Source organism: Trachemys scripta, chromosome 3 (assembly GCF_013100865.1).
Source record: "Trachemys scripta elegans isolate TJP31775 chromosome 3, CAS_Tse_1.0, whole genome shotgun sequence".
NCBI classification, from domain to species: Eukaryota; Metazoa; Chordata; order Testudines; family Emydidae; genus Trachemys; species Trachemys scripta.
Genome location: NC_048300.1, coordinates 19,519,870 through 19,545,881, shown reverse-complemented (window position 1 = coordinate 19,545,881; position 26,012 = coordinate 19,519,870). Strand labels below are relative to the sequence as shown.

The following is a 26,012-nucleotide window of genomic DNA, read 5'->3' as shown; positions in this document are numbered from 1 at the left end:
CAGTGGGCGGGTCCCCACTATACCCCATTCAGGCCTGAGTCCTGCAGTGGCTGTGGGTGGGGCAGGGAGGTCCCTGGCTAACTGACACTCTCTCTCCCTTAACCCCACTCCTGGTGGGTACAGGATGAAGCTCAGGGCCCTCCATCCACCCCGCGTGTCTCGCTGCAGAGCACAGAGGGCAGGACACATTGGAGCCGCACTGCTGCAAGGCGGCTGTGGTGGAGAGGATTGTGGTGAGTAAGACATGGCGCCCAGCTGCTGGAGGGAGCACAGAGACATGGGAGGGGCAGGGGTCTCCCCAGGCCAATGGATGGGGGATGGCTGGTGCTGCAGGAGCAGCCGAGGGTGGGTCCTGTGGCAGAGGTGGTGGAAAGTTTCACTGTCTCCTGGCTGGGCTGTTCTTTTCACTCCAGTAACATTGCAATGGCTTTGGGGAGAGGCTCACTCCCAGGATCAGATACAGGAGGGACAGCAGGGTCCAGGGAACAGGCGCTATTCCTGCCCTGCCACTGTCTGTCTGGGAAACCTTGGCTTTGTCATTCCCTGGCTCGGTGCCTCAGTTTCCCTGCTGTTTCACGGCCATGTTGGTGCCAGTCCCACCCCCACACTGCACAGTCTATTACGGGCTCCTCTCTCTTTCCAGCACCATGACACCTGCCCTTGAGCCAGAGCTAGAGACCCATCTCTTTCGAGTTGCCTTGCATGCCGTCTTCACCCTAGGCACCGAGAATGACACCACCCAAGTCCAGGTAGATCATGCTAAAGTCATCGATTGAAGAGACAGCTGTCATCCTGCCACGAATCCTTGCTAATTGCCTGCAGAGGGATGTAAATGAGAGAGGTGCGATATGTGTTTGGGGGTCTCACCAGTGCTTCCCAGAGACCCCTCTTCCCATCCTCTGACAGTGTAGCCCCACTTTCCCTAACTCTGACCCATGGCCACATTGAACCTCATGGTAGAGTCCCAAGACACCAACAGGCTCCACTACATCTTGGCGGTGAGCCCGATGAGAGAGGTGGGGGAAACTTTACCTTAAGTCTTAGATCCATTTTCCACTCTGTCCTCCTAGCTGGGTCCCCAGTGGCCCGTCCTCAGTCAGGGCAGTCAGTGCAATGCAGTGTCAGGCCCTTCCTAGTGAAGGACAGAGGAAGGAGCTGGGACTTCAAGCCAGAGCTCTGCCTGGTTCTGTTGAGCACTAACCACAAGGCCCCTGGCTGGCTTGGGGAGTGAGAGTCTGAACCCCTCCTGTGAGATCCAGAAGATCGTCCTCAGAGAAGAGTCACAGGCTCCTTCCTAGGGAAACAGAAGGACCCCAGAGAATCAGCCCTTCTCTCCGACGGGCCCGGAGATTCCTGGGGGGATTGTGCTGACACTCAGTCCCTTCACCCAACCAAGTTCTTGAGAGGCAGAGCAGAGAATGAGCTTGGCTTGAGTCAAGTTCTTCTTCTCTTGGTTAAGTGGTGACTGGGCTTTTAAGGGGACCATGCTCCAGGTTCATGTCTTCCTGTCATCCTGGAGCAGCTGGGGAAGCAAGTCTTCATGGAGGGCCCTGCCCATATCCCTGTTCTCCAGGCTCCCTTGGGGGCAGAGGAAATTAAGAGTCTAGCTCTAGCTTCTATCCTCTAGCATCTCCTGCAGAGGGCCTGAGGGAAAAAAGAGAGTCCTGGCCCTCGGGGTACTGGGAGCTGACAGGAAAATGCTGATGGAGTCCCCTCCCCCTCTCCCTTCCATTAGAACTGAGCAGAATTCCCCAGGATGGGTCACCACGTGGCACAGCTGGCTCTGTTGATCAGTGACCAAGCCAAGGACATCAGCCGGCAGGGCAGGGAGGGGGTTTACCGGCTATACCAGCTGCCGCTGCACCAGAAGGGTAAGGAACCCAGCTGGGAAATGGTACCCGATAGAAGAGTGAGACTGGGACCCCAGCCAATTTCTCTCAGACTGACCCCGGCTGGAGGATGAGTCTCTGTCTGTCTCTTTCTCTGTTCTACACCACTCCTCTGCAATTCTGTTGGGCCAGGCACGCAGTGAGTACTCTGCCCACTGTGCAGCCACCAATGGGATTGGAAGGACACAAGCACTGCAACCAGAATGACAAATGTGTGTGTGTCTCTCTTTCCCAGGGTTGAGCATCCATGAGGCCAAAGACCTGTGGTGCTGGGACTGGCACCAGGACAGCAGGCTCCTGGGCTACAGGAACACAGCCAGGGTGGGGGAGGTAAGGACACTCTGCCAGGGCATGAGACAGCTCAGGGAGTGGGGGTGGCTGGGTCCCCTGCAGTGGCTGCCTCCAGGGGCCACTAGATGGAGATACCGTTATAGCCCCAGGAGTTGGAGCTTGGCTCTGGGTAATCTGCTAATGCCTCACATCTTTTTGGTTTTAGGTCTTCGGAAAGTTCTTCTTGGAAGGGCAGAGAAGACTCTTGCTCCGGATGTCAGTGCTGGCCATCCACAACCCCCTGCTGTGAGTCAGCCAGGCTGGGCTGGTCCTGGCCTACTTCCTCCAGAGGGAAGCCCAAGAGCTGATGGTGGACAAGGTAAGCAGCTGCATTAGACTCAGGAGATTGGGGCGGGGCCCAGGCCTCATTCCCATTCTATTGCCATTTGCTGGCCTGGCAGGGAGAAGCCTGGTGGGGAATGAGAGCGAGAGCAGGTGCTACTGGGAAGGGAGATGAATTCACCTCCATGAGCAGGAGGGAACCAGCTTGTGGGAGCAGCTCCAACACAGCTCTTTAGCAAGGCTAATTAATGACAAGCGTTACCTCATTACGGACTTATGTTCTTAGCGCACGGTGCTTTTGCTCTTGGGAAGAGCAGAGGAGTCCCCTAAGTGCCCTCTGCAAGCCTCTCCTGTCCCAGAGGGCCTTACCCAGTTCCCAATGGCCTAGTGTCCGTGTCACCCGAGCCACCACCTAGAGACAATGGGAGGATTCAGTCAGCAGGGGCTGCTGATCTGCCCCATTCACCAGGCCTGCCATCCTGAGGCTTCAGCATTAGTGTCTGGGATGACTTGGGGCAAGATCTCGACCTCCCCGCAACCCACTTCACTGCTGCCAGAATCCCTCCTGCCTGCCCCTGCTAGAGGCCCCTCCCTGCCCAACCTGGGCGGGGGTGGGAGGAAAGGGGAACTTGAGCTGTGGTATGGAGGTGGATCAGCTGTCAAGGTCACTGAGGGGGAGGTGGCAGGAGCTCACCCTTCAAGAAGAGGGTTTGGCACTGGAGGTTACTAGAAAGGACAACAGCCTCCATTCTGGGGGTGAGGAAGTGAATCCATTCCTCAGTGGTGGGCAGGTGCTGTGTGGAAATGCTGCTGGTTCCACGTGCTCTTAATTCCCCCTGATTCCTCGGGGCATTTGAGTCTCTGACAGGTTCTCGTTCCCTTGCAGCAAGAGGACATCACCTCCAAAGTGATGCACCAGCTCCGCATTATCTGGCACTTGCACCAGGTGCCTGAGGCACTGCAAGGGTTGTGCCACTGAGGCCATCAGCAACTCCCACTCCGTCCTGCAGGTACTGCTCTGGCTCACTGTAAATGGGGAGCTAGTGGAAGGGGAAATGGAGCCCCCTGGCACTCACTAAAAGGGAAAATGGTGGATTCTCCATCTGTTGATGTCATTGAATGAAGACTAGATGCCTTTCTGGAATATGTGTTCCCAAAAAGTAACTATTCTACTATACAGGAAGCCCGTGATCATGCAAGGGGTTAGATTAGATGCTCTAAAGGTCTCTTCTTGCCATAAAGTCTACTAGTTTGGGAAACACTGAGTATAGGATTGGGAGCAGCCTCCTATGTTTCACTATCTAGCCGGCTTGCTTCTTAGAATGAACACGCATTGAGTGGGGTGATCCAGAGAAAGTAGCTCAAACCTTCAAAGTGTCTGGCCAGCTGCAGGACATTAGCACTTCAGGGGAGGGGTGTGTGTGGCAATGACATCACAAAGGCCTTTTGCAGGACCTCAGCCTATTGGTCAAAGGTGGGGGGAGGTGGTGACCTCACAGAGAGATGCTGACATCAGCCAGGCAGGATAGGGGCGCAGGGCCAGGGAAACCTCAGAGACCCCTGTGGCTTTGCTTCAGCAAGTCTCCTTCTCGAGGTCTCTCTTTGAGGACTGGGAGAGTATTAGGGTTCATGTACGTGAGTGCGAGAAGAAGCCTCTTTTGAGCTTTCTCCTTTCCTTTTACTGATTTTACTAGAAAACAGATGTTCCTGTTTAGAAGGTAAGAGTCTCCGAGAGGTTTGGAACCTGTTCAGTTTGATCCACCTGGTGCCAGCTGAATTCTAGGCATGGAAAACACTAGTTTAAGGTGGCAGAATTTTATTCCCCACCTGGGATTTTGTCCCATACAATCACTGGGGACATTAGGGTTTGTCCTTTTTGTTTTACCTTTTCCTCCATCCCTCCTTCCTTTCTCTTCATCTCTTCCTTCTTTTGTCCTTTCTCCTGTTCCCCTCCCACCACCAGGAGGGGTGAGGCGGGCTGGCTCCAACTGACTGTAGAATCTGCTGCTGCAGGGGCTGTGGGTTAGGAGTGTTCCTCTTGCGGAGGCAGAGCAGAGAACGAGCTTGGCTGGAGTCAAGTTCTTCTTGTCCTGGTTAAGTGGTGACTGGGTTTTTAAGGGGACCATGCTGACCCTCCACACACACACCCTGTCGGGTGCTGTAGGGAGGTGAAGGAGGAAACGGTTGGCACAGAGATGAGGCAGACTGAAGTAGGGACAAACACAAGAGTGGAGCAGTCCGTGGTGGGTTCCTGTGCACTGCCCTGAAGGGAGTATAGAGCATAGGCATGGAGAAGGCCAAAATTCACATCCAGGTAGATCATCAACCTACTCCTCTGTCCCAAGGGCAAAGAAGGCCTCTGGTTTTTGCTTTCTTCGATAGCTGGAGCTGCTCTGATTTGGGGGTGGGGTGGGCAGAGGTGGGAACAGGCTACAGGATTTAATCAAGTGTCAGGGGGAGACTCCCCCTCTGCGGGAGATTACGTTGACCCTCTGTGGGGAATCCCTTCCTTGCAGATGCTGGACTCTGCCAGGAAGCCCAGCTCCCATCCCTAGCAGCTTGGCTGTTCCCTACCTGCTGTGCACCAGGCCCTCTGCAGAGAGCTGCTCTGGGCAAGGACTGCAGAGCCAGCTGTCATCCTGGCAGGTGTAGCCCCAGGTTCCATAACCCTGACCCATGGACTCCCTCCGCTGGCAGGCTCTGAAGAAGGCCTGCCCAGAGACATGGATGCCATGCTGAAGAGCTTGCTGACAGCAACCCCCAGCACAGACAATCTGCAGCATATCTTGGAGGTGAGCACAATGGTCAGGGGGAGCAGGAATTTTACCTTAGCCCTGGACAGGCCTGGAAATGAGAGACTGGATGATCCACATTTCCATTGTGTCCTGCTATCTGAGAGCCATCTGTGGTCAGAGCAGTGAGTGCAGGAGAGTGTTGGGGCCCTTCCACCTTCAGGGATAGAGGAAAGGCGCTAGTGCTCGACAACAGGGCTCTGTCTGGTTCTGTTGAGCACTAACTCCAAGGCCCCAGGCAGGCTTGTGGAGTGAGAGCATCAGACCCCTGTGAGGTCCAGGAGAAGGTCCTCTGAGAAGAGCACTGGCTCCTTCCTAGGAAGCTGCTGAGATTCTCAAGGAGGGATTCATCCCTTCTCTCCCATGGACACAGAGGATTGTAAGGAGCAGGGCGTTGTCCTTTATCCAACAGAGACCTGTCCTAGCTCTCACCCACAAACCTGGGAGAGAGCTGGGCACTTGACCAGATCCTACCCCTGCACTTGCCCTGGTACACTTTCTTCTCCCCTCCTGCCTTGGCTATTAGGCTATGGCTCTATGAACATGAAACAAACAGGAACTTCTTCTCTATCTCTAAGCCAAACTGGTTTATCAAGTCTGACCCCTCAACATATTTCAGGGGGCGTATTTCCAATACATGTATAGAACTCATTATACCCCACTCAGACCTGGTCACGTGGATTCGGCGGCGTTTCTGCGGGCGATCTGACGGTCCCGTGCCTTCGACGTACCTGCCGCTGAATTGCCACTGAAGACTGCCTGCGCTTGCTGCGCTGGTGCCTGGAGCTGCCCCTGCAGGGCAGGCAGCCCTATGAAGTGGTGCAGCAACTGGCATACTCCCACTGCATGTGCTCTAACCCAACCAATATCCGCCGTCCTCCAGAGCTCTCTGCCCTGGCTCCTAATCAGAAAGGCCCTGACTGGTTCCCCGGTACAAGAGAGGGGACCAGCCCCTTCACCAGAGCCTAACAGGTCCTTCTTTATTTGATAGAGTTACAGGGGAGGGTTGAGGGTTGTTCCTGGGCGGCTAGCGGGGCTGTTTTGGAGCTTTGATTTATTGCCTTCTTTTAATGTTTTATCTAATCCAGAGTATCTGGAGAGACATTTCCCTTCGTGCTTTACATACAATTTTATTGTAAACCCTCAGTTGAAGAGTGTCATGTTCACGGTCATATTCAGGGAAGAGCAGAGGCTGGTGGCTGAGGAAGGTCTCCCAACTTCAGAACTGCCAGGTCTGCTTTTCAAGTGAACGTATCAGTATTTACGACTGTGTTGCCCCCTAGGCACGTGTGATAAATGAAGGTGGGGGTATCTCCCTTTTATGGACACCCAGCCAGCCACTTAGCTATAAAAGGAAGAGAGTGAGCACCTGACCAAAAGAGCCCATGGGAAGGCTAGAACTTTTTAAAATTGGGAAAAAACTTTCCCTTTGTCTGTCTGTGTTTGTTCTCCCGGAAAGCAGGGACAGGGCTGGAACTAGGCTGTAAAAGCTTGTGCCAGGTATGAAAAGCATCAGATCATACCTAGAAACTACTCTTTTGAAACCCCAGATATGTAAGTAGATCAGGAAATGTCTAGGAAGTCGCTATTAGGTTTATCTCTTTTGTTTCTTTATGGCTTGTGACTCCTCTGTGCTAACCCCAGGTGCTTTTGTTTTGCTTGCAACCCTTAAGCTGGACCTCAAGAAGCTATCTTGATGCTTAATCCTTGTAATTGTTTATTTAAAACCTAGCAAAAAGCGTAAGTTCCAGATGTATTTTTCTTTCTTTTTGTTTTTAATAAAATTTACCTTTTTAAGACCAGGATTGGATGTTTGTGTCCCTAAGAGGTTTGTGCGTATGTTGTTTAATTAGCTGGTGGCAACAGCTGATTTCCTTTGTTTTTTTTTTCTCAGCTCTTCCCTGGGGACGGGGGGTGAAAGGGCCTGAGGGTACCCCACAGGAAGGAATTCCCAAGTGTGCCTTTCTGGGCTCTCAGAAGGGGTTTTTTTTTTGCATTTGGGTGGTGGCAGCATCTACCTATCCAAGTTCAGAGAGAAGCTGTAAACCTTGGGAGTTTAATACAAGCCTGGAGTGGCCAGAATTAATTTTTAGAATCCTCGCGGGCCTGCACCTTCTGCACTTGAAGTGCCAGAGTGGGGAATCAGCCTTGACATGGTGGCAGAGCGGTGGGATCGTTTTGAACCAGAAGCACAGACCTCAGGATTTTAAAAGGACACATTTTTTCTCTTGGCAGCCTGCAAAGCCAGGGAAGTTTCTTTTCTTTTCTTTTCTTTTCTGCCTGAGGGGGAACAGGCACAAAAAGGGTTCAGCCTGCAAAGCCAGGGAGTCCAACATGCCTTTTTTTTCCTAGCTTCATGGCAACAAAATAGCCAGGCTAGAGTAGGGCAGCCCTGTGCATGAGGTTGAGGTCGGGCACCAAAACTCTAGAGCAACCAGTCTTCCCAAAGCAGCAAGCCACGGAGAAGACAGACCCAGACCAAGCCCAGACATCCAGCTCCATGATGGAAATTCAGGGAGGGGATGAGGGAATGGAGAATCCCAACTGAGATCCTGGTGCCAGGATGGAGGGATGCAATGAGGGTGGGAGGGGCAATGGCAGAAACCCATCCCAAGGTGGTTCCTTGGGAGGAAGAGGAGCCAAAGGGTCGGCAGAGAGCCCAGGGCTGGGAATACATGAACGGACCCCTCAGATCGCCTCTTGTTTCAGCAAGCAGGGGTCACTGCACAGATCTGCCCTGATGTCACCTCACCTACTGCCATGGATCCATACGATTGGTGCTACACTCTGGCTTTGGAACAGTCTCTCAGGAAGCCCTTTGATGTGCCAGACCCCCTAGAGGTCTCACTCTTCCTGCAGGGTAAGACACACGGCTTCACTGCCTCCTGTGACTGGACCTCTGGGCCTTCAGCACTCCTGCTTCACACCAGGAGCAGTGTTCAGCGAATCCAGCTGCGATAGACTCCTGATGGAGACTTGTGTACACTTCAGGGATTAAGGCACCTCACCAAGCATTTGCAGTGACATTCAGAGCATTGACTAATTAACCAGGGTGACGGCCTGTCCCAAATTGGGCGGGACAGTCCCGAAATGCAGAGTTCAAGTCCCTGTCCTGAATGACTGAATGACTCCAGGACAGCAGCTCCCTCTGGGTCATTTGTTGCTAGGTTTCAATGCCCAGGCAATTGGGTTTGCCATCTTCAGTTCAGCAGGGGGTGCAGCGTGCGGCAGGGGGCTCGGCAGGGGATATGGGAGTGGTGTACAGCAGGGGTCAGGGTGCGGGCTGCGGCAGGGGGCTCAGGGCAGAGGGTTGAGGTTCAGGTGGGGTGCAGCAGGGGGCTCAGGGCAGTGGGTTTGAGTGCAGGAGGGGTGCGGGGTGCGGCAGGGGGTTCAGAGCAGGGGGACGGGGTGCAGTGTGTGGCAGGAGGCTCAGGGTGTGGGGTGCAGGAGCAGTGCGGGGTGCAGCAGGGGGCAGGGGGCCGGGTGCAGGAGGGGTGTGGGGTGTGGCAGGGACTCAGGGCAGGGGGTAGGGGTGCAGGAGGGGTGTGGAGTGCAGGAGGGGTGCAAGGTGTGGCAGGGGGTTCAGGGCAGGGGGTTGGGGTGCAGGAGGGGTGCAGGGTTTGGCAGGGACTCAGGGCAGGGGGTCGGGTGCAGGAGGGGTGCGGGGTGTGGTAGGGACTCAGGGCAGGGGGTCGGGTGCAGGAAGGGTGCGGGGTGCAGGGTGTGGCAGGGAGTTTAGGGCAGGGGATTAGGGTGCAAAAGGGCTTCAGGGGGCGGGCTATGGTCCAGCGCACAGTGGGGGCAGGTCACGCTCCCTGCTGCACTGCACTGCGGCGCTCTGGAAGCATCCGGAACCTGGGGGAGGCGGGGCACAAGGGTCTCTGTGTGTTGTTGTTGCTTCAAGCACCGCCCCCAGCAGCCCCATTGGCCGGGAACTGCGGCCAATGGCAGCTGAAGGGGGCGCTGCCTGAAGCAAGAGCAACACACAGACCCCTGTGTGCCCCCTTCCCCAAGTTCTGGACACTTCCCAGGGTGGCGCGGGGGCAGGGCGGGCAGGCAGGGAGCCTGCCCTTCGCCCGGTGCGCCTCGGGCCGGAGACGCTCTAGGTAAACGTTGGGGGAGGGTGGGGGGCCACGAGGAGCTTGCAGGCTGCAGAAAATACCCAGCCCACGGGCCGCCTGTTTGAGACCCCTGGATTACAGCATGATGGTGCAAAACTCTTTGGTCCCAATGAAGGAAAGTCACTGTATAAACAGGGTGTCTTGCCATGAAACTTTGGGTTTGTCCTGCCAAGACTTCCCTGGGGCATCATGTTGTGACCAACAGAACCTGGCTCCTACCTACCCGTGACCAACCTAGCTGGCCACTAGACTGATCCAGACTCTGGACTGGTAATTATAACATCACCTGGCGGGGGGGGTGCATGTGTGTGTGTGTGGTAATTAAATACATATACTAATTGTTGTGTCTTTAATAAATGTGGCGTATTGCCTTTTCCCCTGAAACAGATCCCGGGTGCTTCTTATAAGCATAACAGGGTGGGGTGCCTTACCCTTAGCAACCCTAATCATAACTCCAACTGGCCTACCTACAGGAACCCTAATGCTAGGTCAGGGAGCCATACCCATAGGAATACTAAAACTAGGGCAGGGAGCCCTAGCCATGGGAACCCTAACCCTAGGTCAGAGAGTCCGAAACACAAGAACCCTAACACTAGGGAGGGGAGCCCTAGCCAGAGAAACCCTAACCCTAGCCTGGAGAGCCCAAACCGTAGGAACCCTAACACTATAGTGGGGACTCCTACTCACAGGAACCCTAATCCTAGTGTGGGAAGCCATATCCATAGGAACCCTAACCCAAACTCCAAATTGCCTATCCATAGGAACCCTAACCCTAGGTCAGGGAGCCATACCCCCAATGGGTATGGCTCCCCACCCTAGTTTTAGGGTTCTTTTCTGTAGGGATCCCCATCCTTGGGTTAGGGTTCCTATGGGTACGGTTCCCCAGTTTAGGGTTAGGGTATCTATGGATAGGTCACTTGGAGTTAGGATTACCGTTCCTATGAGTAAACTACTTGGAGTTAGGGATAGAGTTCCTATGGGTTGAGCTCCCCTCCGTATGTTTAAGGTTGGTAGGGGTTGGGCTCCCCGCCTAGGATTGAAAGGGCTCTCCACCCTATTGAAAGGGCTCTCCACCCCAGGGTTAGGGTTTATATGGGTAGGGCTCCCTGCCCTAGGGTTAGGGTACCTATGGGTAGGCCACTTGGAGTTAGGGTTCGGGTACATATGTGTAAGCCACCCCAGAGTTAGGGGAGCGCTGGTGGCATTTTACAATGCTGAGAATGAGGGTCCTATCTTTAATTTCATGGCCTCCTTCGCCACAAAGAAGATCTTTCTTTACTTTGCAGTGTGGGGTCCCAGAGACAAGCTGAGGCTGGCTCCCCCAGATACAGAGTAACCTGCGGCCAGCACTCCGTACACTAGCATGTATTTAGCCCCATCGGGGGGGCTCTAGGTTTTTTGCCTCCTCAAGCAAAAAAAAATTTTGGCTGCCCCCCGCAGGGCTGACTCCAGGCACCAGCCCACCAAGCTTGTTTGGGGGGTTGGGGGGGCAGTAAAGGGACAGGGAGAAGGGGGGGTTAGATGGGTCAGGGGTTTGGGGGGGCAGTTAGGGGACAGGCAGCAGTTGGATAGTCATGGGAGTCCCAGGGGGTTGTCAGGGGACAGGTAGAGGATGGGGTCCTAGAGGGGAAGTTGGGGGGGGTCTCAGGAGGGGGAAGTTGGGTACGAGGACCAGTGGGGCTTAGATAGGGGGTGGAGTCCTGCGGGGCAGTTGGGGCAGTGGTCCCTGGAGGGGGTGATCAGGGGACAGGGAGCAGGGGGGTTGGATGGGTTGGGGTTTCTGTGGGGGGCAGTCGGAGGGAGCGGATGGGGGCAGGGTGGGGCTACCCTCCCTCCCCGTGGAGTGTCCTATTTTTTGAATGTTAAAATATAGAATCCCTACTCACAGCACAGCTCTCCATTCACAGCAGGCTACAGCATGAAGTCTCAGCTTCCTCACTCCCTCCCCCTCTTTCCTGTTGGTAGTGGCCAAGGGAATGCTGGGAAATGTAGTTCTTTCCCTGCTACAGGGCTGGCTCTATAGGCAGGGAGCTAACCAACGAACTACAGCTCCCAGGGGCCCCTGTTGGTTCTCAGCTCCCATGCTGGATCCCTGCCACCCGTGCAAATGGGCTGCCCCAAGCCCGTGCTTGCTTTGCTGGTGCCTAGAGCCGCCCCTGGCAATGACTTCAGTGCAGCTTCTGCATCAAGTTCTCACCTTTTCCTCCTGTTTCAAACGGTATTTCCCCTATGACTCAGCCATTGCTCTGTGAGGGTGTATAACCACAATCAGTGATTCGGGGTGTGTGTGTGTGTGTGTGTGTAGTGATGCTTTTAGCTTGCTTACAGCTGCCCCAGCTGTTGCTGAAGTGAATTGGGTGCCTGTCTGTTGGGACAGTGGTTGTGTTCTCTGTTGTGATGGGCTACACTACACATTGTTACTGTTCCCACAATGCCAGGCTCCAGCTGTACTTACCTTTGTGTCCTGGGGACCTTCGGCGTCCTGAAATCAGCCCAGAGAGAGAAAGAGAGAGAAAGAGAGAAGTGAAAATTCCTGTAAGAGATTCATACTGAGCCACATTCAATGCAGCATTAAGGCCAGTTCTACCCTACAGATTTCTGCCACATGGCTGTGTCTGTAGGGGGCCGATGGAGTGTGATCTCAGACGGACACAGCTGTGCCAGGAAAAGTGCCTACTAGAGACACAATTATACCAACAACTCTGTGCTTTTACTGTTTTAGCTTGTTTCACTGGTGAGGGTGGGGATTTACAAAGTGCCCAAATGCCTTTTGAAAATGAGACCTAGGTGTCTAAATCCACTAGGCATTGCTATGCTGAGCACAGCAGCACCTAAATACCTTTACAGTCTGGGCCCACGTGACTTGTCCAAGGTCCCCCAAGGAACTGAACGCAGATCTCCCATACTAGCACCCTCCCCCCTGGGCCATCCTTCCTCTGCAGGGCATGCTCTCAGCTCTCTCGAGCTGTTCAGAAATCCCCAGTGAGGGCTGGTATAATCTGCACACCACGCTGCGCCTCCTGGACGGTGCGGGAGCCACAGACTTAACACCACAGCAATTGCTTCACACGACATTCAGATTGCTGAGTTTTGTACCAGGAGGCCAGCAGCACAAAGAGAGCCACAAAACCTCCCAAACAACCTCAGAAAGGTTTTCTAGACACAGAAATGTCACAGCTGTGAAGTTGGATATCCAAAGCCCTTGCTAGGCTAGTCCATTGGCACGTTCCCCTTTCCAGGGCTAACCAGGTCCTCTTGGGTCACCTTAAACTTGGTTCTTGCCTGTCTCATTAAGGGTGGGAGAGACAGATTCCACATTTCTCTGCAGCCTCCAACCCCCTCACACTCTCTATCAGCTTTCCCCTCTCACTTCTGGGAGGCGTGCCACAGCTGGGGGATGGAGGCAAAAGCTACATTAAGTGACTTGGCTACGGTCAGTGAGGATGTCTGTGCCTGAGCTGGGACTTAAAGCAGGGACTCCTAAGCACCAGGCCCGTGCTCTGTCTGCAAGCCCATCCTGCCTGTCCCAAGGGGCAGAGAAAGAAATGTTTCCACGGCAGGTTGATTTAACAAATAAAACTTCTCAGAGGGTTAGAAAAGCAGACCTGGTGGACTCCCAGTGTTTGACTAGGGGTGTGGTTGTAAGCAGGGTCTAATGAGCTCTCTGCTGACAGCTAGCTGGGGAGGGGGAAAGGCTTCAGCACCAGATTGTATTTACATGAACACACCCACTCTGCCTCAGTATCCAGCAGACAAAGCTGTGTTCCCACGGTGATGAACTTTGGCTGGTGTTGGGTTACAAATCATTTTAGTACTAAATGCAGGGATAGTGCAATGTTGCTACCCTTATTGTATGAGTAAAGGGCAGCAGAGCTGTACTTAGCCTGTCCTGACTGAGGGGGTCACCCTCAAATGAACAGAACTCGCTAAGCCAGGGGCTCAAATGCCAGAGCCCAGTGAAGGGAAGTGGGGATGGGGGCAAATGTCCCTGCCAGGAGGTGTGGGTACTACCTGAGAGTCCTAGGCATGGTTTAATCTGATCCCCTCCCCTCTGTTCAAAGCTAGAGTTAATTAAAGTTCTATCAGAAGTCTTTTGTGTTGTTAAGTGATCCTTAGAACTGGAATCACTTGTTGTGGGACAGCATTTCTGCCCAGTCTGATTCAGCGGGGAGGGGATGTTCCCCACTGAGAGCTGAGTAGAACCTCAAGAGACTGACCTGCAGAGGTTACAGTAGAGAAGCAGGTGGCAGCAGCAGGTGAAAGTGTGCAGCAAGCAGCTGGGAGGGCAGCCAGGGGAATGGAGCTGATGGAGTGGCCAGTGGAGCAGCAGGTGGGGTGGCGATGCCAGAGCAAATGTATAGATGGCAGAGCAAGCAAGGTGCCTTCTTCCCTTCCCCCGGATGGGAGGTGAACTCACACAGATGCATCTCTGAACCCTGGGGCCTCACTGACCAAGGAAGGACAACCACTGTGGGTGCGGTGTGGTGAGGGAACAGAGAGGGGCACAGTAAAGGAACTTCTGGTTGTTGAATTCAAGAACCTGAGGCAAAAGACACTGCCCAGCATACTCTGGGGTGGGGCTTTTGCTCATGGTTGAATTCTGCTTGCGGCGTTTCCCCTGATTAATGCTGGGTGACTTCTCTCCTTTCATTAAAAGTTTCTTTGCTACACTCGGACTCTGTGCTTGCTAGAGGGGAAGTATTGCCCCCTCTTGGAGGCACCCAGGGGTGGTGTGTAATTTTCCCAGGTTACTGGGTGGGGATCGAGCCAGTTCTGTGTTGTATAGTTGAAAAGGAACCCCTAGATATTGAACCTGGCCCTGGTTGCTGCTGACTCCACCTGGCAGAAGGGTTACATGGTGTTTTACCCAAAGAGTTATACTAATACAATGGCTTATAAAGAGACCGTGTTGCCAAGTGGATATAGCAGTAGACAGGGAGTCAGGGCAGCTTTGGTTCTAGTCCTGTCACTGGACTTTGGGCAAGTCATGCCCTATCTATGCCTCGGTTTCCCCATCTGTAAAATGGCAGTAATGATACTGACCTCCTCTGTTAAGCACATTGAGATCTATTGTTGATAAGCTGTGATCCTGGGAGCTTGTTCCCTTGGTGACAAATAACTGGGTGTTCCTCTGCACCCCCAGTTCCAGGCATCCATTGTCTTCACCTGTAAAAGGGTACCCTGCTGCTTGTGTTTTCCTGTCTAGAACCTCCCACCCCGTGGGACTAACACTCAATCTAGTAAAAAAAATCTAGTGAAGGTGAAAAAGCCCCAAGGTCCTGGCAGTCTGAGCAAGGACAAAATTCCTTCCCATCCCCTAATCTGGTGATCAGTCTGAGCCTGAGCATGTGAGAAGGACCCACCAACCAGGCATCTAGAGAGAGGATTCTCTGTATCACTTCAAAGCACTGGTCAACCCAATCTAGTGTCCCATCTCCAGCTGTTGCCCATCCCTGATACTTCAAAGGAAAGCAAAAAACAAAATAATCCCAGAATACACCTGGCCAAGTGTGCACTGGAGAAAGCAATTCCTTCCTGATCCCTGCAGGCAAGTGACTGAAAGCCTGAAGCATGAGAGTTGATTATAGTCAATATCTTTAGATAGAGAGAGAGAGAGAGACAATGAATGAGCTCCATCTCCTCACAAGGTCCCAGCTCTGTGGTGTTTCCCTGGAAGGCCTCCCCACCCTGCTTTTACACTGACCTAATGAATCATGCAGGGAGTGTCTTTCACCCACGAATTCCCTCAGCGCTGCCAGCAGACTGCTCCCTCGAGGAAAAGCCCGGGTCCTCCTACCCAGCTTGTGGGAAATGAGCACCGAACACTGTGAAATCGCCTTCTCAGCCCTGCAAGGGACATTAATGTGTTTGTTTATCTCATGATTATGTCCTAAATTCCCAGCCCATACAGCGTCTAAAAGGGCCCTCAGGGTAAAAGAAGCCCCCCCAGCCCCATTGATAATGCCTGGAGCCAGCCTGGCCTCCAGGGAGGGGTTCTCCAGCCCAGAGTTGTGGGGCAATCCCCTCCCTCAGGATGGGTCACACAGCCACAGCAGCAGCAGTCCCAGGGTGATGGGGACAAAGGGGGGTTGGATCCAGAGCGTGAGACAGTCCTACAGTTGGGGGGCTCGGTCTGTAGCCTAGTCTCTGAACCTCTTCCCAGCATGATGGGGCACGATGGGCAGATGGAGCCCGGACATACCTGCTGACAGCATTTCTGACACCCTAGAGGGGAATGAGAGACAGAGCAGAGTCAGTACCCTGGGACCAGCCCGACCCCTCCTGCTCCATCTGGGTCTCTCTGCTCTCCCAGCCCCAGCCCTACCTGCTGGGGAACAGCTCATTCCCAGGCTTCCAAAGGTTTGGGTTCATGGTTAAACTGAACTGGAAGTCTCTTGGCTTTGTAATGACTGGGGTTTGGCTGGGGTTTCCAGCAGGCAAGAATCACAGAATATCAGGGTTGGAAGGGACCTCAGGAGGTCACCTAGTCCAACGCCCTGCTCAAAGCAGGACCAATCCCTAACTAAATCATCCCAGCCAGGGCTTTGTCAAGCCTGACCTTAAAAACATCTAAGGAAGGAGATTTCACCGCCTCCCTAGGTAACCCATTCCAGTGCTTCACCAACCTCCTAGTGAAATAGTGTTTCCTAATATCCAACCTGGACCTCTCCCACTGCAACTTGAGACCATTGCTCCTTGTTCTGTCATCTGCCGCCACTGCGAACAGCTGAGCGCCATTCTCTTTGGAACCCCCCTTCAGATAGTTGAAGGCTGCTATCAAATCCCCCCTCATTCTTCTCTTCTGGAGACTAAACAATCCCAGTTCCCTCAGTCTCTCCTCATAAGTCATGTGCTCCAGACCCCTAATCATTTTTGTTGCCCTCCGCTGGACTCTTTCCAATTTTTCCACATCCTTCTTGTAGTGTGGGGCCCAAAACTGGACACGGTACTCCAGATGAGGCCTCACCAATGATGAATAGTAGGGGAATGACCGCATCCCTTGATCTGCTGGCAATACTCCTATTTATACAGCCCACAATGCCATTAGCCTTCTTGGCAACAAGGGCACACTGTTGATTCATATACAGCTTCTTGTCCACTGTGACCCCTAGGTCCTTTTCTGCAGAACTGCTGCCTAGCCACTCAGTCCCTAGTCTGTAGCAGTGCATGGGATTCTTCCATCCTAAGTGCAGGACTCTGCACTTGTCCTTGTTGAACCTCATCAGATTTCTTTTGGCCTAATCCTCTAATTTGTCTAGGTCCCTCTGTATCCTATCTCTACCTTCCAGCGTATCTACCACTCCTCCCAGTTTAGTGTCATCTGCAAACCTGCTGAGGGTGCAATCCATGCCATCCTCCAGATCATTAATGAAGATATTGAACAAAACTGGCCCCAGGACCGACCCTTGGGGCACTCCGCTTGATACCAGCTGCCTTCTAGACATGGAGCCATTGATCACTACCCATTGAGCCCAATGATCTAGCCAACTTTCTATCCACTTTATAGTCCATGCATCCAACCCATATTTCTTTAATTTGCTGGCAAGAATACTGTGAGAGACAGTGTCAAAAGCTTTGCTAAAGTCAAGGAATAAAACGTCCACTGCTTTCCCCTCATCCACAGAGCCAGTTATTTCATCATAGAAGGCAATTAGGTTAGTCAGGCATGACTTGCCCTTGGTGAATCCATGCTGACTGTTCCTGATCATTTTCCTCTCCTCTAAGTGCTTCAAAATTGATTCCTTGAGGACCTGCTCCATGATTTTTCCAGGGACTGAGGTGAGGCTGACTGGCCTGTAATTCCCCGGATCCTCCTTCTTCCCTTTTTTAAAGATGGGCACTACATTAGCCTTTTTCCAGGCATCCAGGACCTCCCCCGATTGCCATGAGTTTTCAAAGATAATGGCCAATGGTTCTGCAGTCACATCTGCCAACTTCTTTAGCGCCCTCGGATGCAGCGCATCTGGCCCCATTGACTTGTGCTCATCCAGCTTTTCTAAATAGTCCTGAACCACTTCTTTCTCCACAGAGGGCTGGTCACCTCCTCCCCATGCTGTGCTGCCCAGTGCAGTAGTCTGGGAGTTGATCTTGTTTGTGAAGAAAGAGGCAAAAAAAGCATTGAGTACATTAGCTTTTTCCACATCCTCTGTCACTAGGTTGCCTTCTTCATTCAGTAAGGGGCCCACACTTTCCTTGACCTTCTTTTTGGGTGGTGGGTAGCATAGGACGGGGAAGGCTGTGCCTCCCCAAACAGCCTGGCATGGCGCTGCCCATGCTCCACCTCCAGGCTCCCTCCTGCCTGCTTCCAGTTCCCTTCCCACTCTGTCTTCAGTGGCCGAGAGGCTGGGGGAAGCAGGCTGGGGACAGTGCTCACAAGGCCCTGGGGCTGGTGGCGCTCCAGCCACATCACCTGCCCGTCCGCCCTGCGCTCAGGGACTGGAGCTGGGAAGGCGTGGGGGGGTTGGCAGCAGTGGGGGTGGGTGGGTGTGTTCTGGGCTCTGGTGGGGGAGGGGGAGTTGAAGGGGTGGAGCAGGGCCTCAGCCAGAGGGGGAGGGGCCGGGGGCTAGCTTCCCCCAACAGCTCATTCACCCAGAGGGCCTATGAGAGTCAGGTTTCCAAGTCCCAAGTCAGTGAGCACTGGAGGCTCCTTGGTCTCTTTGAAATGCCAGCCTTGGGTTTCAGTCACTGCTGAAATTAGAGCCCAGCAAACCCAGAGGTAGAGCAGCCTAGTGGATGTGGGCACTGAGCTGGGAGTCAGGCTGAGTGAAAAGTGAGCCGGTACGGGCCGGTACAGTGTACTGGTAAGAAGCCGCACCGGCCCTTACACAGCCCATGTTAAAGTGCTTTAACTTCATTGCCCCTTTTGCCAACGGGACAGAGCGGGGAAAGGGCAGCTGCCTCGGGGCCGGTGATTTAAAAGGGCGCAGGGTTTCCGGCTGCTGCCGCCGCTGCTACCATGACAGAGGCCAGAGCCCCAGGCCATTTTAAATCGCTGCGGAGCTCTGGGCTGTGGGGGCCAGGCAGCGCAGATGGGCTGGCTGGGGGAGGCTGACCCCCCCACACCCCGCCCCTTCTACCCGAGGCCAGCCCTCATACCAGTAAGAATGTATTATTACTTTCACCCCTGGAATTAGGACATCTGGGTTCTGACACCCCCTCTGCCACTGACTGGGGACGAGTCCCTGTTTGCCTCAGTTTCCCCTCTCACCCTGCATCTGCCTACTCTCTTCAGAGTGTGAGTCCTTCAGGACCAGGCTGGTCTGTGCAGTGCCTGGTACAATGGGGCTCTCATCCCAACTGAGGCCACCAGATGCCACTCTGATGCAAGTTAATGGAACAACAAACTGAATATCTCCCAGGGGCCGGATCCTCAGCGGAGCTGACACACCAAAACAAACAGCCGGTTTGTGGAGATGCTCAGCATTGACCCAACTGTGTTGTCATGGCTACGGGTTAGCTGCCCTGCTGACCCCGACCCCTTCTCTGGGTGCTCTAAGATAACCTCTACACTGTGAAAAAAGACCCACGGCAGCAAGTCTCGGAGCCTGGGTCCACTCACTCAAGCTCGTGCTGCAGTGTAGATGTTCGGCCCAGGCTCTGAGACCGGGCTAAGGGGGAGGGCTTAGAACCCGGGCTCCAGCCCGAGTGGGAAAGTCTATTTTTAGCCCAGTAGCGCAAGCCTGAGTCAGTGGAGCCAGGCTCGGAGACTCCCTGGTGTAGGTCTGTTTTTGTAGTATAGATGTACCCTGAGTGATCCAGACAGCTGTAAGGCCTCATGCCTTTACTTCCCTGGGTGGGATCATGCCGTTTTCCCAAGCTCAGCCCAGGTTTCGGGTTCCAGCACTCTGTGGCTCAACAGTGCTTACGCAGCAGGTCCAGCTGGGTTTGGTACCCGCAGCTCTGCCCTCGGAAGCTTGGCCAGTGATGGATACAGGCTTATTAACTAAAGTTCTATCTACAATTATCAATAGGAACAAAGCAGAACATAAGGGGAAAAGTTCCAAAGGCAACAAAAGGCCTAGACGTGTCTGTCTTCCCTAACAGCTCAGCCCCCTTGGCAGAGAGCCCAGGCATGGCTGACATGCTCGAGTCCCGCCTCTGGAGTCTGGGGTCACCATGGCGAGTCTTCCTGAACTCCAGCCGGGAGCCTAATGGTCTTCTGTTTTCTGAGGCTGGTTAAAGCCATTGGGGCAGCTCAGCAGGAACCGGAACATCATAGTCGTGGGTGTGTGAGGTGAGAGGGCGTTGTCCAGGCTATTGTCCCGCCCCTGTCTGCACATAGACAGAGCCTCACTGAGTGAACTCGTTACATGCATTCACCAGCCATTGCAATAGCCCAGCCAGCTCCTGACACCAGTAAATCCACCTCCCCGGGAGCTGCCGGGGCTGACCATGTGCAGCCCTGACCCTGGCCTTCTCTGGGAAAAGGGCAGCGTTATCCTTTTCCTGCTCTCTTGCCACAAGGTAGCAAATACCAGTCCAGAGGCCCTCATCCTGTGCCAGTTCCTCCTGTAGGTACATGCCCAAATTCAAGAACTGCTCGTGTGATTCATTCCAAGCTAGGGGGACGAATTTTCCATGGCCCACGATATACCCGCGGGCTTGGGGCTGCCACCCCTTGTGTGGGGGGAGAGGGCAAAACTCTGGCTGATGGTGGACGTTCAGCTGCTGCCTTCACTAGGCTCCCCATGGTTAGTGCTGCCCCATTGCCCCTCATGGCAGGGCCATGCAATCTGCACTCCAGCTATCCCACCCCAGAGCTCACCCAATAGGACGTCACTCACCTGCCCAAGGTGGCGCTGCCAGGCGCCCACCCCTGGGAAAAGGAGCCTGGCCGAGGCGTTGAGCCCTGTGATGTTCCCCTGATGTTATCTGGGTCGGTGATCTGCTAGGTCACTCCAATCTGACTCTGGGAGCCAGCCTTACCCTGCTGGCTCCCAGAGTGAAAACCCCCACTCCCAGGATGTTCACGCGTAGCCTCTAGCATGTAAGCTGCTCCCAGCTACGTGAGTGAGCACTTTTGGCCAGCCACTGCTTGGACTGTGCAACCGAATGACACTAGCTAATATCTCCGGTCCCAGAATCAATCCTAGGAACCTCCGTCTTACAGTGCCCAGTTATGCCCGCTGGACACTGCAAGCTTATATATGTTCATCAATTTAACAAAGAAATTGATATGTACCAGGCTTGTTATCCCAAGGGGAGTCTCTGACACGCTTCAAACCAAACACACTGCTTCAGGTAGAATAAAACAAACAAATGTATTAACTACATAAGATAGAGTTTAAGTGATTATAAGTCAAAGCACATGAAGTCAGATTTGGTCAAATGAAATAAAAGCAAAACGCATTCTAAGCTGATCTTAACACTTTCAGTGCCCTGACAAACTTAGATGCTTTTCACTCCAGGCTGGCTGGTTGCCCTTCAGCCAGGCTCTCCCCTTTGATCAGTGCTTCAGTCGCTTGGTGGTGGTGTCTGTAGATGGAGGTGGAAGAGAGGGAGCATGGGAAACATTTCTCCCTTTTATCATGTTCTTTCTTCCCTCTTGTCTTTGCCCCCGACCCCTTCAGGGTCAGGTGAGCATTACCTCATCGTAGTCCCAAACTGACCAAGGGAATGGGGGTGACTCACTGGAGAGTCCAACAGATCTTTTGTTGCTGCGTAGGCCAGTGTCCTTTGTTCCTGTGAGGCTGGGCTGGGTTTGTCCCATACATGCCCTGATGAGGTGTGAACTGTCCCGTCTGAGCCCCTGGGTGAGCCAATGCACCATCTGCTCGCTGCTTAATGCAGTTAGTTCCTTTCACACCTCTGGACTATTCCAGCTATATTGCTTCATTCCACCTCTGTGACCATGCTGTAACCACGTGGTAAGACACAGCCTGGCCCCCTGGGAATGCAGCCTCCCCAACAGCACTCTCCCTCCCCTCTGCCCACCCAACAAAAGGGATGGTGCCTTCAGATAGATGCCCCCGCAGCACTCCCTGCCCCACCCCTTGGGAGCTGCAGACATCCCACGTAGGTCACCCGCATGGCAGAGCCCAGCACTGCCTCCAGCTCCACAGCCCACCTGGGCCCAGCAAGCTGGGTTCACTCCCCTGCTCTGCCCCAGGCCCCCAGTGTGGCCTTGGGCCAGTCATTCAGTCTCTCTGTTCCCCCAGTGTACAAAGGAGCTAGCAGCACTGCCCAGTGTGGCAGCTGGGGCGAGTGTATTACAGATAGCGGGGGGCTCAGAGAGAGCCATAAGGGCCAGAGCAGGACCCAAGGGAGAACCAGCTGCTCTTTGTATTACAGAAGTGCCAAGAGGCCCTGCTGAGAGCAGGTGCTGCTGAGCCACAAGTATTTACATGTATTTACATGGTGCAAACAAAAAGAAAGTGACAGCCCTGCTTCCAGGCTAACAGATGTTGGGGGGGAGGGAGACAGAGCCAAAGGGAAGAACCTCAGGTCAGAGCCAGGAATGGAACCCAGGTGTCCTGATGCCTAGGCCAGGGCCAATGGAGCAGGCAGCCCCTCTGCACTGCTTCTTCCCACCTTTCAGCTCAAGGAGGGCTGCTGACCACACTGTGTTTTAGTGCAAAGCAATACACCGATGCTGGTCACCAGGGTAACACTAGGGCCTAGGCCTGCAGGCTGGCTGCATGTAAAGCTCTTACTCACGTCCGTGGACAAAAATCTTGCAGTCTCAAGTCCTGATACTGCTCAGGTTACTGTTACCTTATCCCTGTGCTAACCTGTAGTGGGCACCTACCATCAGCTTCTCACTCTCCTCCTCCTCAGTGGATTGAAATCCCAGCAGCTCTTCTCTGTTTCCTCAAATGCTTCAGGTGGCTCTGGATTTGGTCCTGGAAAGGGAAAGGGGGAGCTTTGAGCTTGAGCTGGTGATGAATTAACAGGCAGGAACATTGTCAATGGCCAGCCAGAGGTTTTGTTTAAAACCTCCCCGTTGCCCCAGGGACCCCAGTGAATGCAGGACTACTGGCCAGGGTGGCTGGGCAGGACTGGGCCCCTTGAACTACAGCTACGAGTCAGTATCCAAGATGGACATTAGCCATGTGTCTCAGGTAAAATCTGACACATCATGACAGCGACTCTCCCCACCGAAACAGCCCCGTGACCCAGGGGAAGGCACACAGGTGGGAGCCAGATGTCCATGGGCTCTTCTGCTGATCGGCATAAATGTCATTACCTGGCGCTCCTCTCCTGCCCGTACGGGAAGGCAAAGATCACTCTCCACATCATACAGACAAGGCTGGACAAGGCTACTTCAGCCAGAATGGGGAGCAGCACCCATGTCCTCCAAGTGTGTCTACACCACACTTTGATGTTAGGGATCCTCGTGCCCTGCCTCATGCCAGGTAGCTGTGCAACCCAACTGGCAAAGTGTCACACTCTCAGTCACAGCTGGATCACTGAGAGGATAACAGCCTATTACTGCTGCACATTACTCCTTCATCTCTAGTGGAAAGCTCTGTGGAGACAGGTCTCACTGCCAGGTCCCTGGCACTGCATCCCCAGAATATCGACTCCCTACCTGGTAATCCTGGGCAGCCTCCTTCATGGGGGGCACAGTGTGTACGTGGTGAGTCTGGGACTCCCGGTGCACCAGGCAGATGGGTGTCTGATCCTCCTCACAGAACAACTTCAGAGCCTCCTGGTGTCTCTCACACACTTTGTCCCCCTCTGGCTCATGCGCCGCCTGTGAACTCAACCCTATCATTAACTCCACCAGCTTCCTCAGCTCCTTGTTGGGCCACACATTCCCCTGGGGAAAGGTCTTTCTGCACTGGGGGCAGCAGAAGTTTGACTCCAACGCCCCCCCAGCACTGGCTGATGCAGCCCTGGCAGAAGTTGTGCCTGCAGTCTGTGGTCACCGGCTCTTTGAAATCCTCCAGACAGAGGGAGAAAGTCACTTCATCCTGGGGCTGTGCCCTCGAGGCCAGTTCCCCAGCAGCCATAGCTCCTTCCTGGCAGAGGACAGAGCCTCAGGGTTGAGTTTCAGGTTCCTGATCTCACAAGCCTGTTTGAAGTGCACCAGCTGAGTATGTTCCTGGCACTCGCTTTGGCTTTTGTTTGTATGTAATCCTTCTGCCAGGTGGAGCCAGCAGCAACCGGAGCAGGGTTCAATATCTAGGGGTTCCTTTCCATCAATAACACAGAATCAGCTCAAGCCCTCAACCAGTAACCTGGGAAAATTACACATCACCCCTGGGCGCCTCTGAGAGGCAATACCTCCCCTCTCACAAGCACAGAGTCTGAGTGTACAAAGAAACTTTTAATAAAAGGAGGGAAGTAACTCAGCGTTAATTTGGGAAAACATCACAAACAGGGTTCATAAACATAAACCATGAGCAAAAGACCCATCCCCAAATAAGTGGGGCAGTGTCCTTTTCCTTCCCCCAGGTTCTTAAGTCCAGCAACCCAAAAGTTCCTTTACCATGCCTGACCCTTCTCTGCACCCCACTCACAGTTGCTGTCCTTGGTCAGTGCAGACCCAGAGTTCAGAGGTGCATTTGCAGAGTTCACCTCCCACCCTGGGTGGAGGTAAGGAGACACCTTACTCGCTCCGCTGCTCAGACACTTGCTCGCTGCCTCTCTCTGCCAGCCACCCTGCTCACCGCCTCACCAGCCACTCGTTCGCCTGCTGACTGCCAGTCACCTACTGCTGCCACCTACCTCTCTGCTGTGACCTATGCACATCAGTCTCTTAGTAATTTTCAGCTCTTTGCAGCCTGGTCAGAAACAATGCCCCATCTCAAGTGATTTTTAGCTCTTAGCAGTCTGGGCAAAAACACAATCTCTCCCCCCCAATCCCAGCCCCAGCTGATTTCAGCTCTGATTGAGCATTTAGAATAACAAAAGAGGCTCCTAATGAACCCCGTTTAACTTTCTTTGAACAGTGGGGAGGAACAGGTTAAACCAGTCTGGGGACGCCTAGGAAGAGTCCACACACCTCCCGGCTGGGATACCTGTCTCCCTCCCCTTACTTTCACAGGACTCTGGCATTTGAGCCCCTGGCTTAATGAGGTCCTTTCAGCTGAGGTTGACCCCCTCATTTGGGACAGGTTAAGCACAGTCCTGCTTCCCTGTATTCATACAATAATGCCAGCAACATTGATAACAGCATTTCACTACCCCTGCATTCAGTACTAAAGTGATCTGTAACCCAACACCAGCCAAAGTTGATTATTTTGTATTTTGAGCAACACCTCTCTATCTGCTAGATATCTAAGCAGAGTAGATGTGTTCATGTAAATACAGTTTGCTCCAGAAGTCTCTCTCCCTCCCAGCTAGCTGTCAGGGGAGAATTCATTCAGTTTATTTAGACCCTGCTTACATCTACAGGAGATCCTTGTTAAACTCAGTGAGTCATTCTGCTGGGAAACAGCCTTTGGAAGCACAGAGAATACATCCACTGAATAATTCATGCTCACGCTTCCTCCCTGGGAAGTACCAATGTGCACTTTTCTGTATGGGTCTCTGCAGTTAATGCCACTGCTGCAGAAAGGCAGAGCAGGGACTGTGATGAAAGGTGTGCCCATACAGCCAGGGCACTCATGCTGGTGCACTCAGAGCCGGGCTTTACATGTCAAACTGCTAATCAGGGGCAAACTCTGTGCACGCATTTATCCGGCTCCCATGTGCAAAAGAAAGTTTGAAAACTTGATTCATGTGCATCCCAAAGGCTCAAACACCAGGAGGCGGGGGGGGGGGGGTAGGGGGAAACAGCCAAAATGCATTATTTTTTAAAAAATCCTGATTCTGGGGGGCTGCACTCATTTTTAAACTCTTGTGGTTGGTGATACTGGAGTTAGACACCCAAATCCTGTCCTGGGGTGTTTGCGGGGGAGAGCATGTGGGGCTTGGAGGGGGACACTCAAGCATGTGGAATTGGGGGGGTGCTGAGCAGCCCCTGGAGTGTTTGGGGGGAAGTATGTGGGCTGTGCCCATTCTTGTACCTTATCAGCTACAACTAGAGCTGGCCCTGCACCTCAAAAACCTGGGTTTCAGCAGCCTACCAGGCGAACTGGTGGAGACCCAGGCAGGTTTCTGATGGAGCAGTGCTGGAAGTGTGATAAAGCCATTAGTGGTACTAAAGAATTGATTACTGACGGCTAGTAATAAATGTAATAAGAAGCCTGGACGATTTTTCTTGTTCCTGGCTAAAGCTGCTGGGCCCAAACGCTGGTGTACAAGTCTGCATGTGTATTTTGCTTTCAGTACATGCCTAAAACATTTATTTTCTGTATACCCGATTGAAGATTTGTTGATTATATACTTCAGGTTGGTCTTGGTGAATTAATAACTGTTTAAGAATAACAAAGTGCCCTGATTTGAGAAATATTGCCAGAGACAAAAGTTGACCTGAAAAGAACCTAGTGCTAAAAATGGTAAGCTTATGCTCCCTGGACTCAGTATAAATCAGGGTGTGATCCTGCAGGACAAGGAGGAAAGAGAAAACTGAATTTTGCAAAGGAAAGCCACAGGTTAACCCTAAAATGCCCAAACTCCAATGGTATTGAGCCAAAGGTGTGGCATGACAACCATGATTGTAGATGGACACTTGCAATGAACTTGTCAGTATAAAGTGTTATCCTAAT

At 53.2% G+C, this 26,012-nt stretch overlaps 1 long non-coding RNA gene and 1 pseudogene across 1 annotated transcript; one reads left to right on the top strand and one right to left on the bottom strand.

The window, feature by feature from the left end:
- The window catches only part of LOC117874234, a 32,064-nt pseudogene extending 8,695 nt beyond the window's left edge, over positions 1–23,369 (bottom strand).
- On the top strand, positions 1,952–3,523 carry LOC117874291. The gene is made up of 3 exons (XR_004644934.1): positions 1,952–2,219; positions 2,386–2,538; positions 3,388–3,523. It is a non-coding gene; the product is annotated as an uncharacterized LOC117874291 (long non-coding RNA).
- Positions 23,370–26,012: the final 2,643 nt, after the last annotated feature.